Source organism: Sycon ciliatum, chromosome 3, assembly GCF_964019385.1.
Source record: "Sycon ciliatum chromosome 3, ocSycCili1.1, whole genome shotgun sequence".
Taxonomy (NCBI): Eukaryota; Metazoa; Porifera; class Calcarea; order Leucosolenida; family Sycettidae; genus Sycon; species Sycon ciliatum.
Window position 1 is genome coordinate 43,939,425 of NC_088645.1, and position 6,859 is coordinate 43,946,283.

The 6,859-nt window shown below is 48.9% G+C and overlaps 1 long non-coding RNA gene across 2 annotated transcripts; it reads right to left on the reverse strand.

Annotated features, from left to right (window-relative positions):
• Window positions 1–465: 465 nt before the first annotated feature.
• LOC135812314 (uncharacterized) lies at window positions 466–6,077 on the reverse strand. Of its 2 annotated transcripts, XR_010552784.1 has the most exons (4): window positions 5,444–6,077; window positions 5,028–5,082; window positions 4,833–4,936; window positions 466–970 (listed from the first exon to the last, which is right to left on the reverse strand). It is a non-coding gene; the product is annotated as an uncharacterized LOC135812314 (long non-coding RNA). The 2 variants fall into 2 exon arrangements; XR_010552783.1 differs by lacking the exon at window positions 466–970 and having other exon boundaries at window positions 4,519–4,936.
• Window positions 6,078–6,859: the final 782 nt, after the last annotated feature.

A 6,859-nucleotide genomic window follows, 5' to 3' on the forward strand; every position in this document is an offset into this window, starting at 1 on the left:
TCGTGCTACTGGTGCGTTCGGGTCCCGTCAATCGCGATTTAGGTGGATCAGTTCACATTTGGGAGGACAATGCGCCAGTTCTAATTTCTTACTTTTACGACGGGGCTGCACCAGTAGAGGTTTTTCAGAACCGCTCACAGAGCGGTTTTTATATGGGTAATTTCAGTTCTTTTTCTGTTCCCTCCCCCACCCTATCCCAGCTCCGAAGATAAACATGGTGAGCACGCGCGCGATGCACTGTATGTAGCCATGCAACTGCAGTAGCACACTGATACATTCCAGCCCTCCCCACCTCGCTACCCCGCACACAGACACCTTGTGACAAACACGCACATGCACATGGCACACACACACATGGGCACGAACACACATACATACACACACACACGACCCAAACAGGAAATTCTTGATGAACATTGTATAATGCCATGCAAAGCAGTGGCCACCATACTTCTGGAAGTCAGTTGTGAAACAAAAATAATTCAACTACAATGTGTAGGTAAGCTAGCAGCCAAAGCACAACATTGCAAACCGTGATGATATTTGCCTAAGGATTGCAGTTTGCAGACCACACCATGGAAGCAGTGAATACAGAATTATTGTAATGTCATACAAAGACGAGCAAAGAAGTGGCCACCATACACCAGAAACTTGCAGAAAGTCACATATCCAACAGATAGAGAAGTGAACAGCATCTGGTACAGCCCACACAAAACCAAGCTGACCTGATACTCGTCCGAAGATCGTAAGTGGCAGATCCTTTTCAACGATAGCATGCAGGTGTACGTTACACGCATGGACAAAATCTGACCGTGTCATCGGCATACATTGTCATCACATGCATACCCCACAGGTTACACACATGCACAGTAGAAGCACAATAAAAGCAATGGAAAAATATGAAGGGGTTTCTGAAGCATCTTCACACTTCAATTTCAGACTTCGATGTGGTCGTCACGGGGTGATATACCTGCAAGATACAAGTGATACAGAAAGCAAGCATAAGGTCGTGAGGTAGGCTATGAGACACCACAAATGGGTCACCTACATGTATGTTCAGGGCTGGCAGGGGCGTCACAGGGTGGCTGGGAGTGGTACGACCGGGGGTCGGGGGTGTCCCCCGGAGAAAAATAAGGATTTTTCGGCTAACAGGCCACGTTTTAGCACTCTGCAGCCGTTAGACAACCCCACTCCAGCTCCAAAAACATACTTCTCATGGATTTTTGGTATTTTCTGTACATCGTAGGTAGCCAAGCAAGGCAAATGGAACCCATTCAATGATTCAGGGCCATTGCCCTCGAAAAAATCGCAAAATCCGAAGTACAAGCGTGCTGCGCGTTCTAGCGCCAGCCGCTATGCAAAAACGTAGATCTATGTCGTGTCCTGCAAAAGTCTGCCGCGTCGCGTACACTATGTACACGTCCGCGTATCCGGTCTGGACAGTCGCGAAGTAATTATTTTAGTTGTTTTTAGAGAGAGAAGAAGATCCTTTTTTTTTGTTCGGTGGGATTGAAAGATCGGCCAGTGGACCGGAGAGCTACAACAATGGAAGCAGAAGAAAGCGCTTGCGGAATCTTCTCTGTCTTCGTGGCAACAGGACTTTAGTTTGCGAGAGACTTTCGTCCTGTCGTTGCTGACGAAATTCTTGTTGCTGCTACCAGAAAACTCGGGGAACGAAACGATCGTAAATCGTTATAATATAGGTGAAGCGGGTCGTGTCGGTGAACAGCTGCAGAATATTCTGCCGCCGTGGAGCAGCAGTCCAAACACTTTTCAGCTTCGGAGAATGAAGCGCTTCCCTTTTCCGTTGGCAAGCACTGCGTTCGCGGGTGTAATGCATTTTCGAATCCGCTTGCAGTAGATCGTCAGGAGCCAGAGGTACTAGGTAGGTGTCGTTGTGGAAAGAATAATTATAATTATTATGTTGTAGCTGACAAGTGACATACATGTAGTGTCTCTTGACGTGCTGATCGCCATTGTAACATGGTAGATCTTGGAAAATTATAGTTCTGGACCCAGTGATCGCCGCCAGCTCAGCTCTGTTTCCGTCAAGTTTGCAGTGAATGCGTCCGTGAGGAATCCATCGTCTGGTTGTCTCTAACCGTGACTCCAACCGCCTATCGTAATGGATAGCCGCCTGGAGTCTTGGGCAATAGCTAGCTGCTAGTGCTAGGCATCAAGTGTGTATGCTCCTTGCAATGAAAGACTTTTAAAAGTAACAGTTGCGATGTTTTGTACAAGTCCGAAGATCCTTGAATTTTTTTATTGCTTTTTCGGATGAATTGGGTGGACCATCCTGGACGAAAAGTGGTACGACCATGGTCGTAGTGGTCGTACCGTGTGTGACGCCCCTGGCTGGTGTACACACACACGCAGAATTATCATAATCGAGAATTTCCCAAACTACAGAAGAGCAATGAAATCCATTTGCATGCACAGGAGCAATTTTGCAGTATGATGCGCAGCTCGGGAATACACCTGTTGGCAATGGATTACATTCCCATTGGAATTCCCATTCACGTGGGATTCACAGAGGCAATTTGGCAGTGTGCTGCGCAATGCGACACGACCTGCGATTCTGCGTGCGATGCAAACTCGCACAAAATACCATTCACAGAATCAGGACAAGACGTCAGCGATGCAACAGCGCCTTGCTGACGTGCCTCAAGTCAAACCTCAATGAGAATGCGTTTGTCGGTTACAACTGGTACAAATGTACAAGCAATTTCTGAAAATGTTAAGCAGTGCAGGAATGTCCCTCCTCCGCTCCCCCCCCCCCCCCTCCACACCCTCAGGGAACTTGACAAGGAAGGGTGGTCTTCGCGGTTCCCAACATCTGAGCCAGGGACTACAGAAACCACCCTATGGCACTTTTTGGCGAAAATTTTTTTTTTCTCTCAAAATGTTGGTATGGTATGGTAATGTGCTCAAACAAAATTTCAAGTTGATCTGCGATGGTAAAATGTGCCTAACCACCTATTTAATAATGGCATATCAATTGAGCAATATAGAGCAAATTTATGTACACAGTATGTAATGTTCTTTGTATATCTTCATTCTTGCTACTACGTAGTAGTTAGGCAGTTCAAATGTATAGTGAACTATGCCCTCAGCTTCATCCAGTGATGCCTGCGCGCCGTCCACTAAATCTCGGTAGTACTGCCGCTCCTCTTGTGCTAGCGATGTGTGCGAACACAGGGCCTGGACACTACATTTCGTCTCTTCCTCTGTACGGGCGACACGAATTTTGTACCGCAGATTGTCACACAGTGCGCATACGTCTGTCCTTGGCTTCATCACTTTGATGTGTGCTGCCTGTCTCCTCCAAATGTGGCAAAATGACCTGTAATGAACAGGCGAATACTGTGTGACGGTCTTGGTGTAGATGTATGCAGACTTCTTGTGCTCGGATGCTGGTAAGTATACTGGAGGGTCCTCAGCACGACCTCGCTCCGCTGCAGGTTGAGGTAGACCGTACATGTTAGCATAATTATGACTAAATAAACTGCACTACATCCTGCTCTATGTCTGCTGAAATGGCCAAGTGCTCTGGTGTTCTCCCAGTCAAGCCATTTTGTGCCAGTTGAACGACTCCTTTGTTTGCCTTTTTTGAAGGCGCTTCATTACATGACTTCCAACAGCATGAACTGCCATGAACACGTCTTTGCACAACTCGTAACCACGTACATGATAGCGGAAATAGAAAGGTCGATCACCACCGCCAGTCATCGACTTTCGCATGCTTCCAGTCAGTGCGCCCAGAACAAACTGCTTGAACTGTTGAAGCGCTTTTTCGATTCTCGCAGTTTAGAGACTTCAAATATGTAGTCCTCGAGCTGCTGCTCTGGGATGACTTTCCAATGATTCTTCGACTTGCATCCACAGCCTCTCTCAATCCCATCGCGTATGTCCAAGGAGACCACGCTTCACCTGCTCCGTCGTCGGTGGCTCAGGTGCGGGGGTATCTGGTTCGTCATCCGATTCCGAGTAGTCGGTGTCACTCTCCGCGTTTGAAATTTCCGAGCTGTCGGGGCTTGGCGTTTTCGACACAACACTAGCAGCACTCGAGCTTGCTGTGACTCCATACGTCTTCTTCTTAGGTGGCATATCATCGCCGTCGCTGTCAGCATCGGTGTCGGAATCGCTCGCGGACGACTCGCGGGTGCCAGCGCTGAATCCGTAAAAATTCTCGTCGTCCGATTCAAGCGCCTTCGCATCAGGGACTAGTCGACTCCACACAGAATCGAGTTGCGTCGTCTACTAGATGTTGTAGCCATAATCAATCACAGTAAGTGGAGCCTCATGAGTTACTCGACAATCGCTCGAGCTCGGAATCCTTCCCCGACCACCTAACAAGACGAGAGACGGAGAAGCTCTTGAGTCTTGTCAAAACAAAAGTGACGAGTTCTGCGCTTCGCGTAACTACTTTGAGTCGCGTGACTTTGAAACGTCATAACTTGATTTTGATATCAAACGTCGTAGGGCGGTTTCTATAGTCCCTGGCTCATCTATTTGCAGTTTCTGGTCTCCACTATGTCTTTTCAATGGGGATTTGTACGTACCATAAAAGCAAGCCTAAAAAATGAACAGCACATTTGCCGTTCCCCCACTGGGGAGGATGCGTTCCAAAGCTATCCTGACAAGATACTCCGAGAAGCGGTGCTGAGTGCAATGCATTGTGAAACTGAAAAAGCTGACCAAGCCGCGGCATATAACGTCTAAACTTCAATTGTAGTTCGCCAGCTGACTACTTTCAGACTCCATGTAGGTTGGAGTACAGCTGGCTTAGAAGTTTGACAACGGCGCACGCACATAAGCAATGGCCACCTTACCTGTACTGTAGCAGTACTTCCGAGTTCCCGTATGGGAGTTCCCTCACTGTGTGTGCAATAGCAGCCTCATCGGACCAGTTCAATGCGACGCGGACAGTCCGACACTGAGGAGGACATTGAAGAAGTCAGAGACAGGAAGAATGGTTGATTTACAATTCAACTAGCAAGGCTGCACACCCACGAAGTTCCACTCACCATTGTGCCGTCCTTCTTGGAATGCAGAAATAACGCTTCCTCTCGAGAACGCAGCCTGTGACAGAGAAAAAGGAAGGAGCATCGCCATCGGCATTGGTCCTCTGCTATCACCGATTGCCGAGTTGCACAGTTCACTCTAACAAGACTGAGGATGTTCAAGAACTCCCCATCCATACCATTATTGGGGTAAGAGGAAAGGTCAGATTGCCTAGTTCCTAGGGCCTAGCATTCCTGGATGCCAGGATGTGCTGCCCCCCCCCCCCCCCTCCCTTCTACTGCCTGGAAAGGGCAACATATGTGACAGCGTTCACCAGTACAGTCGGAGGAGAACTTGGGAGAAGGCAAAAAAGGGCAACACATATGAATCCCTTATAAACAAGCAGTGGTAACTCTAGCACCAGCAATGTTGGACTTACATCCCAGCCATTGCCGCCGGATTCAGCGGCTTCTTCTTCTTCGTCTCCCATCTTGGAAGCACTCCTTCCCGTAAGTTCAGTCCTGGGATCGGGAGTACAGTCGGAGGAGGACGTCGGAAAAGGCAAAAAGGCAACACACATGATTCCCTTATAAGCAAGCAGTGGCTACTCTGGCACCAGCAATGTTGGACTTACATCCCAGCCATTGCCGCCGGATTCCCACGCTTCCTCTTCGTCGTCTTCCAGTTCCCAGGTTCCATCTTGCAAATACTCCTTCCCGTAAGTAAGTGCAGTCCTGGCCTGGGTGGATGCGCAGTACATTGACGATGGCGGAGATGGAGCAGGTCAGGGAGCCCTATAGGGGTCCCGAGAGCAGATTGTGGCCAAATTCGGGACGATGCCGGACGCCATGGCGCGCCAGTCAGTATGAAGTAGCGAATTGCGGACCGCCACGTAGATTGGGGTCGCGGGGTCATAATCCATGGGCACTACTCGTACGTTGCTCCAAAAAAGGGCACTGCACTGTTCCACAGTTGCTGTTAGCGGTCGCCAAAGGCACTTGGTAGGCCGGTAATTGGGTCACGTGTCAACAAAGTGTCAACAACGTGTCAACAACGTGTCGACTACGTGTCTTTAGCGGTACACTAATTTTGGTGTCCCCAAACTGAAAACATCGAGCACCAGTATGGAAAGGCTTTAGACAGAAAGCCTTTCCAACAGGTACCAGTACCGGTAGTGTGGATGCAGCACAGAGGCCGTGAAGGGTTTCGCACGCCGTCGAGCACTTTGGGTTTTGGAAGCGATAAAGGCACGTTGGATGCGCCCTGAGCAGCCCCTGCAGCCCTCTGAGGCTCTGTCGACCACTGTGTGGTTACCTTTTAGGACTCACATGTGTCCCCTCGGCATACTGAATAGCTTTTTTTGTTCGTTTGTGTATAATTTTTTGGCTTCCCATCGGAAACGGGATATGCCTGTTATGGAATATTTCATCTCAGTGTATAAGATGATGAGTCGCCGTGCATGGGAGGCTTGCCTTCGCCTCGCTATGCTGTAATTAGACCACCTAATATTCATAGTTGTGCAGTCTCACTCGGCCGTTGGAATTTGGCTTCATAAATCCGCCGTTCGTCCTGATGTCTACGGGCTTGGACGGACCTGGAAGGATAATGCTATAATTCGGACAGCGTGTGCCTGCTCAAGAAGAATATCAGTCTCACTTTTGAGGTAAGTGCAGCCTGTGCGAGATTGCTGTCAACGTTTGCACAGGATAGATGGCATTCTATCTCAGACCTCCGTATCCGCGGCTATGATGACAAACCTTAGAGTCAGTAGTGCCCTGATCTGATCTGGTCCGTGGACCACGGGCAGAACCTGCAGTTGGTTGGTTAATTCACAGTCAGACTGTAACTAGCCATC